The sequence below is a fragment of the Acomys minous genome (assembly GCF_964271855.1).
Source record: "Acomys minous genome assembly, chromosome: 3".
Lineage (NCBI taxonomy): Eukaryota > Metazoa > Chordata > Mammalia > Rodentia > Muridae > Acomys > Acomys minous.
Window position 1 is genome coordinate 24,717,062 of NC_140485.1, and position 13,201 is coordinate 24,730,262.

Sequence of the window (13,201 nt, forward strand, 5' to 3'; positions counted from 1 at the left end):
ACAGAGACTGTAAAAGCCAGAAGGGCCTGGACAGATGTCATGCAGATCCGAGCACGTATGTCAGTCCAGACTACTATATCCCTCAAAGTTTTCAATCACTGTAAATAGAGAAAACAAAATTTCCATAACAAAACCAAATTTACACAATATCTATACATAAACCCAGCCTTACAAATGATACTACAAGAAAAATTCTAACAGATGGTCAAGTAAACTCAAAATATAAATAACTTCATTACAACAAAACCAAAAGAAAACAAGCACACAAACACACTACCACCACCAACATCACAATAAAGTGAACTAAAAGTCATTGGCCATTAATAGCTCTCAAAATTAATGGATTCTACTTTTCAATAAAAGACACAGGCTAACAGAATAAATACATAAATAGGACCCAACATTCTATTGCATACAAGAAAAATACCTCAGTGACAAAGATAGACTTTACCTCCAAGTAAAGGAATGGAAAATGGTTTTCAAGCAAATGAACCCAAAAAACAAGCTGGAGTAGCCATCCTAATATCTAATAAAATAGACATTTAACCAAAATTACTCAAAAGAGATGCAGAAAGACACTTCATTCTCATCAAAGGAAAAATCCACCAAAAGGACATCTCAATTCTGAACATGTATGCCCCAAATGCAATGTCACCCCCATTTGAAAAAGAAACATTATTAAAGCTTAAATCACACATTGATTCCTACACATTAGTAGTGGGAGACTTTACCACCTCGTTCTCACCAGTAGACAGATCATTGAGAAAGAAACTAAATAGAGAAATAAGGAATCTAACAGATGTAATGAATCAAATGAATCTGATGGATATCTACATAACTTTTCACCCAAACACGAAAGAATATACTTTCTCAGCACTGCAAGGAACATTCTCCAAAATTGATCATATAGTCACTCCCAAAGCAAATCTCAACTGATACAGGAAATTTGAATTAACCCATTGTACTCTATCAGATCACCAGGGATTAAAGCTGGACTTCAACAATACAGAAATAACAAAAGGCTTACAAACTCATGGAACCTAAAGAACTCCCTACTTAGTGACAACTGGGTCAGGGAACGGGTCATAGCCCTGAGTACCTTTATAAATTGGAGAGATCTCATACTAAGAACTTAACAGCTCACCTGAAAGCTTTAGGGAAAAAAAAAAGCAAACACACCCCAGAGGAGTAGACAGCAGGAAAGAATCAATCCCAGGACTGAAATCAATAAATTAAAAACAAGGAGAACAATACAAAGAATCAACCAAACCAAGAGCTAGTTCTTTGAGAAAATCAACAAGATGGAGAAACCCTTAGCCAAACTAACTAAAAGACAGACAGACAATATGCAAATTAATAAAATCAGAAATGAAAAGGGAGACAAAACAACAGACACTGTTGTACATTTATAAAATAAAGTACTAACCGGCTATTAAAAACAAGGAAATCATGAAACTTGCAGGCAAATGGATGGTAATAGGAAAGATCCTCCCGAGTGAGGTAACCCAGACTCAGAAAGACACACATCATGTGTGCTCACTTACAAGCACATTTTAGCCATGTAGTACAGGATAACCATACTATAATTCACAAACCCAAAGAAGATAAGTAACAAAGGAGGGGATTGTTTAGATCTCACTCAGAAGGGTAAATAGAATAGATAACGGTAGTGGTTGAAGAGAGGGAACAAAGTAGGAGAGGGAACACAGAGAAAAATGAGGGTGGAGATCAGACCTGGGAAAAGAAGGGCGGAAACACAGAGGGCTTGGAGAAAGAAGAGAGACCGTGGGCCAGGCATCTCTGTGATTAGATAGAGATTTAGGACAGGGTAGGATTCTGGGAGGCTGTGGGTGTGACTACAGCTGAGACTCCAAGTTCAGGACACTCTCTAACTAGACAGGGCTCCTAGTGAAGGAAGTAGAACACCAACCCCGATGCTCAGAACTTTGACCCAAAATTTACCCTGCCTATCAGATGTGCAGGGGCAAAGAGACACCAGAGATGGAGGGAATGTCGAACCAATGACTGGCTCAACCTGAAACCCACCCCATGGGAGAGAGCCAACCCCTGAGATACTTTGCTACACTCACAGATGGAAGCCCCTAGCGTAGAGGTCTGCTCAGATGCTCCACCCAGCAGCCGATAGAAACAGATGGGGAGACTCTCAGGCAAAGATTGGGTGAGGCATAGGGAATCTTGTTGAAAAGTGGGCATAAGGATAGAAGGAACTGGAGTGAGAGGAACTCCGCAAGAGGACCCATAGAGCCAAATAACCAGGGCCCAGATGGGTTTGTGGGGACTGAAGCACAAACCAAGGACCACGTATGGACTGGACCTATGCTCCTACACAGCTGAAGCCAATGGTCATCTCAGGCTTCATGTGGGTCCCATAGTAAGGGATCAAGGGCAGTCTCAGACAGGCACTCTGTTGCCTGCTTTATAGCCACAGGGGAAGAGAGCATGCTCAGTCCTGGTACGACTTGATGAACTGGGGTGCATTGGTAATGGGAGCTCACCTTTTCTGAGGAATAGGGGAGATGTAACGGGGGAAGAGGGAGGGATGACGGGAATGGAAGGAGAGGAGGGAAGGTGCTACCATTGGAATGTAAAGTGAATAAATAAATTAGTTAATTAAAATAAATAAATAAATTATGGTAACAACAAGTACAGAAAGTTCAGTTTATAAAATATATTCTAATTGCCTGAAAAAGGAAATATATTTAACAGAACTCCTATGGAAGTATCTGATGAAAATTACAAAGTAGCCCCAAAATAAAGCAAAGGTAACTTGGGTAAATCAGAAGACACATCATGTTCACAGATTTGAACTTATCTTGGGTAGAGATTCGAGTTTTTCAATTCATAACATGGCTTATGAATTCAATCAAACATCAACCCAAGTCTTGCTTTAAAAAAACAACTTTATCACTGTAGGACAGTCCCTAAAACAACTGAAGTAACCTTGGCAAAGAGAATAGATGGGCCTGGTATTAATGGCTCCAACAACAGCACTCAAGGATCTGGCAGTAGGTGATCAATAGACAAAGAAGTCAATGGAACAGAATAGAGAATTCAGAAACAGACTCAAACATGTTCAGATGATCTGTGGAAAGAAAGACTATGGAAGGAAGAGTTTTTGCACCAAGTGGTATATGAAGAAACCAACAACACAAACCTTAACTTAAACATTAATTTTATTTAATTGTCTCAAAATGGAGCAGAAATGTAAACATAAAGTGCAAAACTATCAAGTAAGTCAAGGCTTAGAAACTCAAAATCAGTTCTAAAAATAGTCTGGTAAAACTGAAAACTTACTAATAAATGTAAAAAGAAAATATGTTTGTTTAGAGACAGGGAGAGATGTCTCAGAGGTGGAGAGCCCTGGCTGCTCTGTCCAAGCTCTGTTCCCAGCACTCACCCTGCGTGGATACCAAATGCCTGTCACTCTAGCTCCAGAGGATCTTGACATCCTTTTCTGAAGTCCATGTATACCCACATACATGTTCACAGATACATACAAACATGCATAAATAATAAAGTAAACAATCTTAACCCCTAAACAACTAAGCTTCATTGTAAAACTAAGCTACCTGGTCTTCAATTCCACCAGAGACATGAGAAGGAATAAACTTGATTACCTGAGTATGTGAGGAGTGCAGGTTTGGAGCTTTCCAAATGAGAAGACGACAGAGACAGTTTTCTACCTGAATAGTCATCCGAAATTCTCTATAAGACAACACATCCTATGTTTTAATAATGAGAACGGGGGGTGGGATGTAGAAGGTGGCAGATAATGGGTCTTCCTCACAACATACAAGATGAGCTCAGCAAACCCTGGGACACTACTGGAACCTGAATCACTAAGGCTGTACTAACTCAACTTTTCTTGTAATACAGAAAGGGCCTCTGGCTGATTTTAATTGCCAGTTTTCTTGTAATGGGTGTCTCTGTCACCTTCTGACACTCCCTTTATATCTGCTACCCGCGGAGCTTCTAATGAAAGAGATGTGGAATAGTTTTGATCTGACGTTTCTAGATCGAAAATCAAGTAAATGTCAAACAGCCGCCTTCATCACTGACACCATACCTTCCCAGCTAGACAGCCGGCTACAGAGTTGTCCCCGGGAAGTCTCTTCCTCACCGTCAGAATGTTACTGAAAGATACTGGAGACAAAACCATGGTGCCTACCTAAACTGGTCTTCCCACAGTCCTGTGAAGAATGCACTGGGTGACAAAAGAAAGCCAGAAGCAGTGGCCCTGGGCAACTCGTCCCACCTTATGTGGCCGACGTTCAGGCAGTTCCTCTCACTGCTTGAAGATACCATTCCATCTGACTGAGGGCGAGGAACAAACACTATTTAAAGGAGCTGTCACTCATTCTCTACAACTTCCGGTACATGAGGGAAGCTTTTAAACAAATACTCATAAGGAGAGCATCCTTCCCCACATGTATTCAAAATGTTGTCTTCTTTCAGCATTTTCACTTAATAAATTTTGGCTACGAGCATTTTGGGAAATTGGACATTCCATGGCTGCCTTCATTCCATCTTCTCACTCCTGTGCTTGCTGTATACAGGTCTACTGACGCAAAGGGAATCTTGTGTGTTCCTGTAGTAATTAATGACTCCTCTGCTGGGGCACTGTAAATATTGGTGGACCTACCACTTCCAATCTGCATGGTCAGCTTTATAGAAAGTACCTTCTACGCTGCCAAGTCCTCAGGGACAGGGCCTCATTCGCTCGTAGAGGACAGCCATGCTTTACCACCCAGGAGCATGAACTATCATGGTGCTATGCTTCAAATGCAAATTAAATTCTGTCTGCATCCTCAGGAGTCTTATCCTCTTTCCTGCTCCCTGTATTGCTTGGCAGCCCCAGAATGTTGGGAGATTGCCTGAACATAGTAACTTTGTTTCTATGAGTCTGTTACTGAGATTTTTATTAATGAAGTTTAAGTGTTCCTTCCAGAAGGAACTATGTTCAAACACCTGATCCTATGTGGGATATTTTTCTTTATTCAAACACCCCAAATTTTCATTATGTCCTTAAGATGTATAGTGAATTTAGGTTTCCTGTTCGTTTAGCCATTTAGGGATGAAAATCTCATCTTTACTTCAGCTGGAGCGGAGACACAATCACACTGGTTGATTCTCCCATCTAGTGTCCGTTGTCTGTCTGCCTGGTGCTGGCTTTCTTCCTAGTTTCACCTGATGTTGCTTAATCATCTCTATCCTGAAACTTCTAGCCAGGCTGCGTATGTGCATCTATACCCACTACCAGCTGTGACTCCAAATATGTGAGACTAATAGCTCAACTCTAAAGATCCTACCAATCAGCTCACCATCTGCAACATCATCTGACTCTGCCACGGGGTAAATGGGTTTTTAACTCCCCAGAGGGTTCACATCATATGCCAGGAATCACCCCCAGACTAGGAACCAAGCAGAGGAAGATGGAGCATTAGTACTCCCTCTTTGTTGAGGACAGAGATGCAGGCCTTTTAGACATCATAAGTGTATAAAATGACGAAATTAGCATGGGGAGCAAATGGTTCTAAGGTATGGCATTGTTCTGAAAAAAAAAATGTGAAGCATCCTGTAAATGATATGTCAGCTGGTTCGCTATTGTGGACTTAAAATAACCACGAGCCTAAAGAATAGTCTTCTAAGCGAAAAACAGGTGTCAAAATATCAGCCCAATGGAAATCAGATCTATTTTTCTTATTTAGTCCAAACTGAAAAAGGAGCTTAATTTTCCATGTCCTTTTAGCACCTGAGAATGAAAAAAAAAGAGTTAAAAGTTGTGAAGGAAAAATAGAACTAGCGTCCAACAAAGTGGCACGTCCTATTGTTAAGCGAGAAGTGCAAGAAATGCTTACAGAGAAAATGCTCAAAAAAATAATCAAAGACAGAAGCTTGTGAGTTTAGGAGTCTCAGCGCTTAGGTTGCTTTCTGTTCTATAGAAATGCCCTATTTAAAATCAAGTGCCCAGGAGGTACCAGTGTTTAAATGGGCTGGAACAGTGAATATTTGTAATGACTACATTAATTACAAGAAGTTAAGTTATACTTGCTGTGATTTGCTCAAGACAGTAGATATATGCATAATGATTATAGACTGCTATTAATTTAAAAAGATGAAAACTTAAAGGGTGATGGAAGACTTGAAGGGTTGGTGAGGAAATTAAGCTCTTAGAGGCCTGATGCTTTTCTCATTGTTCCACTGATTTACAATATGCAATGTCAGATTTAGCAGCCATTGGTCTGGCTTCCTGAGATGTTTGTGTTTAAAGTTGAGTGTGAAATCACTATGGCTTCCAATTCTGCAAATCCTGTCATCTTGGATGGTGAATCCTGGATAGCCTTGCCTTTAAACCTAGAGCTCTCCACTGCCTAGCCAACGTTGGCCACATAGCTACTTAGCAACAATCGCCAAGTCCTGAAACTTGACCCTGCAGCAGGCAACCTAGGTTCTAAGCCCTCACAGCTGACGTGCCTCATGAGCATTCACCTGCATGACCTGCGCCTCATTTTTATGTTGATTAAATATTCATGAGTGTCCTTTCTGTGTCCAACCACCACAGCCTCTCTTCCTCAGCCACATATACAGAAATACCTTTCCTTAGCATATATTCCCTCTCTTACGTTCACAATTTCTTGTGCTTAGCATCTTCTTTTATTTTTTTTGTATTTAATGCTCAGGACAGAAATAGATCTCTGAGAACAATATTTCATATACAGCATGTGCAAACATGGCCATGCTCCTGAGAGAATGATGGTTTGTAATAAGATGGCACTCCCTGCAGAAGAGTCAATGCCACCTTTCTTAGAAGCCTCAATGTCAGGAACTTCCATGGCTCTCTGCTGCACCCAGTGCTGGCATCCCAAACAGCCAGACTGTGCTTCCCAGATGCCCTGTCCTAACTGCTCAGACAAGGTCCACTTCCTCACAGAGTGTCCTGATCGCAGAACATAGGAACCGGATGGTGTGAAGGCGTTACCAGTTCCAGCTCCTTCGTAAAGGAAGAGAAAACATCCTTCAGATGCTGTGGTGGGGCCAAGCAGTGGTTAGAGCTTAGTTCATGGAGTTAGGCTCCTTGGGAATTTGAAATGTATCTCTGTCACTAAACTGTGCAAACAGAAGTGAATTATTTTCCTTTTTGGTACCCAATCTTGCACATCTAGATAAGGAGGGTAGTAACAGAATCTATCACAAGGTTGCTGGATGATTATACAAAACAAGATTGGAAACTGTCTTGCGATAAATGATACCAAGATAAAAAAAAGTCTTTATATTTTCATGCACAATTTTTGAAACCCAAAGAAAAACTATTTTCCTCCACGAATGGTGGATCAAGGTGCAAATAAGATGGGCATAAGCCACAAATTCATGCTCAGTGGAAATGAATCAACTCCACATCTCCCTGACTGTAGATCCTGTTTCACTCACATTCTCTGCCCCTGTGGCCCCTTTGTTCTGTACAGTAATGGCAGGCTTGTGGCTGACTGGAGATCAGTATTCAGACAGGGAGTGCCCTTTGGGTCTTTGTCAGGTACTGTTGGGCCTTCCCCTCTCTCCATTCCTCCCAAATGTAACATCTAACCAGCTCACAATGCTTCCTTTGACTTATGAGTTCCTTTATACCACTTAGCACTGCAATGCTATTTGAATATATGCTATAATGGATATTTGCATATTTTTCAGGTTCCTCTCTAAAGTTCTAATCTATATGCAAATTATCAGTATTATTGGTTTTGTCCACTAGTATAGCAACAGTATGGACAATGAAAGCCTACAATGACATACTAGATGCTCTAAACATTTTTATGAAAAAAACAAAAACAAAAACAAAAACAAATGAAGAATAGACCAATGATTGACTTAGATGACTGCAGTTCCTTCTCTGGATGTTCAATAAGAACGTCCAGCACATCCGCTGCTTTCCTTCCTAGGATCAGTCATAGCCACTGACTGAGGGAGAGCATAGAACCCACACCAGGAGCCCTCTCATCTCATTATTATTCGCCACAAGGACCCATCTTCTATTTCAAGCCATTTTACATGAAGCAGTACGAACACACGCAGGCCCCTGTGATTATGCTCAATCCTGTCTCTGAAAGGTTCCACACTTGGCATCCAGTGGCGCATCTCCCCTGTGGCCTGCGCATGGCCTTTCCTACCTCTTTGCAAGATTTCTCATGTTGTTTTAAAGCTAATTTTTCTTATTAGTTGGTAAGTTTCCAATCCTAATCATCATCGTCTGTTTGAGATTGGATGTAACTACACTGATTTGAATCTGCCCCAAGAAGCTTCTGCTCCTACCTCTCAAATGACTTTTCCCTAAGTAGTTGGGCCAAGGAAAAGCATCAGGGACCATTTCTTTTTCTTTTTCTTTTTCTTTTTTTTTTTCTGCATAGTTCTACAAAAAAGAAAATTCCAGGCTCTAAAATTTAACATAAACCATGGCAGTGTAAGAATGTGAAAAGTTGGTTAAAACAGGATACAAATCACACACAAGTACCCAGTTTTTAAGCAGATGCCTTTAGAAACAAGAAGATTTAGAGCAGAAAAAAAAGCCAGTCTGCCCATCAGCCCGCGGATGGACCGGCGTAACCCCCTGTTCTGCATTTTACTCTTTCGCATGTCATACTTTGAATAATCTTCTAGCAATTACATCAAAATTGCATTTCTCACCAGCTGGCTTCCCAAATTCCAAACACCACTTTGGCCTGACAATTCCAATTTCTCAAGCAACTCAAGTAGCTTTGTGCACTAAGTGCTTGTCCGTGTTATCCATGATGTTAAAAGTTCATAAAGTAAGGCCTTGAGAACATCACAGCATCTAGCAACCCTGAAACCATCCATGCTTAAAATATTTAAAAGACCACAACGGCTGTATAATGTTTTAATTTCTATTCTATAAAAATATGTATATAAATATACATTTATACTGTACATAATGTATTTACATAAATTATCTAAATGAGCTCAGATGCCTTCTTAATAAAAAGTTTCACTTATTTCTAAATGTTCCAAGTATTTTATTATTATTATTACTGGTGACTGCTTTTATAATGAAGAATCATGTTACTTAAAACCAGATATATTTCAACCCAGTTTGCAGTTAGATATAAGAGTACCAATAACCTTGGCTCCTTCAGGCCCCAGAGCAAACTGTCATTAGATTTTAATTTAACTCAATATCTGTTATTTTTGCAGATTCAACAAAACTTCAAACCTGACCCTCCCAAAGACTGCATACATATGCATATGCCCTATGGGTCCTGTTTCCTTGCACACGAACCATAAGCCATTAGTATGAAGCCTTACTTGATTGAGCCTGACCCTGGTCTACGGCATTATGCAAAAGAACCAAAGGTACAATTGGGAAGAGAATTCTGCTTGAACAGCTTAGCTCTGAGGGTCCCGGAGCTGCTCAAAACCTTGGTAGAGCAACTACAGGCAAAATCGTGGCCAACCGAGAAAAACTAGATTGGCACCTCAAAAGATCCAAGTCTGGATTCCTTAATAATAGAAATGCAAATAATAATTCCTTGTAGCTTTGGGCACTTAATCTTCACCATGCTGTTATATAGTATAGTTTTGTTACAACTATACAATTAAGTTTTATGCCATTTTAAAGGTATAAGTGTGGGCACTGATATGCCCAAAGTCACACAAATAACAAATTGGAGTTTGTACCACATCTAACCCTAACTTTAGATGCTAGCCCCTCTTTTGGAATCTTTTGGTCAATATCAGGTAGTCCAAGCCATAGGGAACTCAGAGGACTAGGGTGAGGAGCATACAAAGGGGGCAATAATGTGTTATAGAATTTTCTGAACAACATGTACTACATCCATTGAAGTAACTTGCTCAGAATGGGGACCACAGTGGGAAAGTGTGACCAACCACATCTAGAGTGTCTTTGGATCCAGAGAAACACATGCCTGGTGAGTAGCATTTGGTCCCCTATGCTCATTTTTAATAGTTATTTCCCTCCAGAATGTCCTGTTCTTCTCCTCTTCTTCTTTCTCTATATCTTTCATTTCCTCCCCTCTTTTTTTTTCATCCCCTCCTTTCTTTCTGGTTATATAACTCAAGTAAAACTCCACTGAGTATATGAAGTATTTCTTGTCATTAGCCTTAGAATGAATGTATTAGGAAGAAAAATACATAAAAATCAGCTAGGATGGAGAAAGAGAAAAGGGATAAGTGGGTGGGAGAGAGAAAGAAGGACACATTCTATTATACTGGCAAGAAGGCAAAAACAACCTCACAGAATTAAGATGAACAAACAAACATGAATTCACAGTGGGTCGCTTTCAACTCTGTGAAGATTTAAAAGGTGATGGCGCTCACATAGCCTTGAGGCAGTGGCGGCCACACTTACCTCCAGGTGGACACTGCGTTTTCTTCCTTTGATTCCTGCCGTTGCCTTTCTTGATGTCTTGAGATGCCCTCTGGTTTCCAAGGTACTTTTTATTCCTGCTGGTTCTTATGGTACCTACCAGAATTAGATAGGAATGGGACACTGAATAATAACAAAAGAAATACACTCCAGCAGGACCATTTAACTCTAGAAGTGTTTTCTAAACACACACTTTTGGCTGGCACACTGTTCTATGCAAGTCTAGAGAATACTGTCATTTGCATTCTAATCCAGGCTGTGTCCCTGCCTTGCTGGGAGATAGATGAACCTCTCATTCTTTTGCTGTTTTAATTTCCTCAGTGGCTAAACCCAAATCATATATCCAATCTACCTTTCAGAACTGCTGAATGGATTACAGAGAAACCTTTCATAATGCTTTGGCTTAAAAGATTTCTCTCTGAACCATATTGATGTTTCCAATATTCTGTTTTCCCCAAACAGTCATCAATAGGGCTCACAAAGGAAATATATCCATATAATTGGATTAATTTCTGTAAATCCTTGGATGATCTCAACATATTTGGCCATGACTAATCAATGAATTTGAATTTTTGGCAAGTGGTAATCATGTGCACATTTCAAGTATCCGCCTTTTTTCTGCATAAAACAATCTGCTTTAACTAATTTTGAGAATATAAATGCAGCAATATTAGAATACTATTTCCCTGAACTAAACTCTGTGATGGCACGAAAAATCAAGATGTTAAAACAGCCACATGGATGCCAAATCCAGACATCATCCAGACTCTCTAATGTCACTGTGGTTGTGATAAGGCTGAGATTGTAAACGATTTCTTAAAGGGAACACAGTGGAAAGGACTGATTTGGTGGTTGAGGTGGTAGGAGAATAGACGTTCTAATGGAACTAGAGGTTCTGTACCCAGTGCCCTATTACACTTGAGTACTCAACCCTCATCTCAACTCCATTACCATTTCATGGGCTACTAAGCAGTAATCTGAAAGCCAGAGAGGGATCAAAATTTATCTATACTTAGTAGACTGACCATAACCAAACCCTAGGTACTATATCTGGGTCCTTGTTCATATGCTGATTAAAAAAACTACATGTCTACCTCAATGGCGAATACCAAACAGCAAGCTGACTAGCACATGTTCCTTTGTGAGAGAAACAGTTCCTGGTAGAGATCCTGAACTGGAGCAGCAGAAAATGAGAGGTTCATGTGTGTCCCCCCCCTTTTTTGGTGGGGGGGGGGGAAACAAAGCACTGTATGAAAAAGGCACAAGGCTCATTCTAGCCACACAACATGTAACTGAGGTCAAGACTTAGAAGGGCCAGGTGTGGTAGCACATGTCTATAAACCCAGTGCTCAAGGAGGCAGAGACAAGCTGATCTCTGAGTTCAAGCCCAGCCTGGTCTACAGATCAAGTCCAGGACAGCCAAGGCTACACAGAGAAACCTTGTTCACTCTGCCTACCTGTGATGTCATTGTCTACCTGCCATGCCGGTGTGTGGCCCTGCCCAATATATGAAAGGACAGACCTACCTCGCCCCTCCCTCTCTTCCTCTTCCTCTCTTCCTCTGTCTCTGTCCCTCTCTTTCTCTCTCTGGGATATCCTTCCCCCTTTCCTTCTCCCTCATGCCTACTTAATAAACCTCAGATAATCTAATATCTGTTGCCTTGGTATCTTATGCTCTTATTTCTTATTATTAATCATAAAATTGGTGCTGAAGCCCAAGATGAGAAATCAAAAGGGTCAAATTCCTTTCTCTAAGCACTTTTCGCTGCTCTCTCGATTTCCGTTGCCATCGGATGGGACCTCAGACCAACCTAGCTGCATTTGCCTGGAGCCATCTGTGAGGAAGCCTTCCTGACAAGTTTTTCTTTTTCTTTTTTTTTTATTAATCTTTTTTATCTTTATTTTTAATATATTTATTAATTTATTCATATTACATCTAAATTGTTATCCCATCCCTTGTATCCTCCCACTCCTCCCTCCCTCCCATTTTCCCCTTACTCCCTTCCTCTATGACTGTGACTGAGGGAGACCTCCTCCCCTTGTATATGTTCATAGGGTATCAAGTCTCTTCTTGGTAACCTGCTGTCCTTCCTCTGAGTGCCACCAGGTCTCTCCCTCCAGGGGACATGGTCAAAGGTGAGGCACCAGAGTATGTGAGAAAGTAATATCCCGATCAGTTTTTCAAGACTGCCACTGAGACCACAATTCTAAGCTGGGGTAAATTTCTGTTGCTGCACTCTAAAACTGGCTCTCCCTGTGCACACCATTCCATCCAAGGCTAGGGAAGGTACCTGGAAATCTCCATCAGCCATGGGCTCCTCTGGGGTCTGATGCTCAGATCTTCCCCTGCTTGGGCTGGATTACCAAGTGCTCAGGGATGTGTGTGCTCTCCTTAATTCCCTGGGAGGCCAATCAGGCCTAGGGTCAACTGCTGGGCCCTTAGCAGTTCCTGAGGCTCCCTGCCCTTCTACCATCAGTGGCCCAGATCACTGGGCTGGTCAAGTTCCTCCAGCCGTGCAGGTACCCTCTGCCAATTACTATGCTGCACTGGCTGCCACTTATCCCCCACTCCTCAAACCCCAGCTCGGACACTGGGCACTTTGGGGCACATCTCTGGGAATCCTCTGGGTTTGGGTTATTTCCGGAACACTGCACTCAGCCAACCTGAGTCACTGCAGCCTAAGAGCATATTTTAAATTTTATTTTATTAATTTACTCAGATTACATCTCAATTGTTATACCCTCACTTTTATCTTCCCGTTCCTCCATCCCTCCCTCTTTCACCCTTTT

The 13,201-nt window shown here is 41.1% G+C and overlaps 1 protein-coding gene across 12 annotated transcripts in view; it reads right to left on the bottom strand.

The window, feature by feature from the left end:
• SEMA6D (semaphorin 6D) overlaps positions 1–13,201 on the bottom strand; it is a 567,178-nt gene that overhangs the window by 496,649 nt on the left and 57,328 nt on the right. For 11 of the 12 annotated variants that reach the window (XM_084774594.1, XM_084774605.1, XM_084774604.1 and 8 more), the window contains exon 2: positions 10,394–10,507. The exons of the other annotated variant lie outside the window; for it this stretch is intronic. The gene's annotated coding sequence lies outside the window, so the exon portion shown is untranslated. The remainder of the gene's footprint in view (positions 1–10,393; positions 10,508–13,201) is intronic. 12 annotated transcript variants of the gene reach the window in all.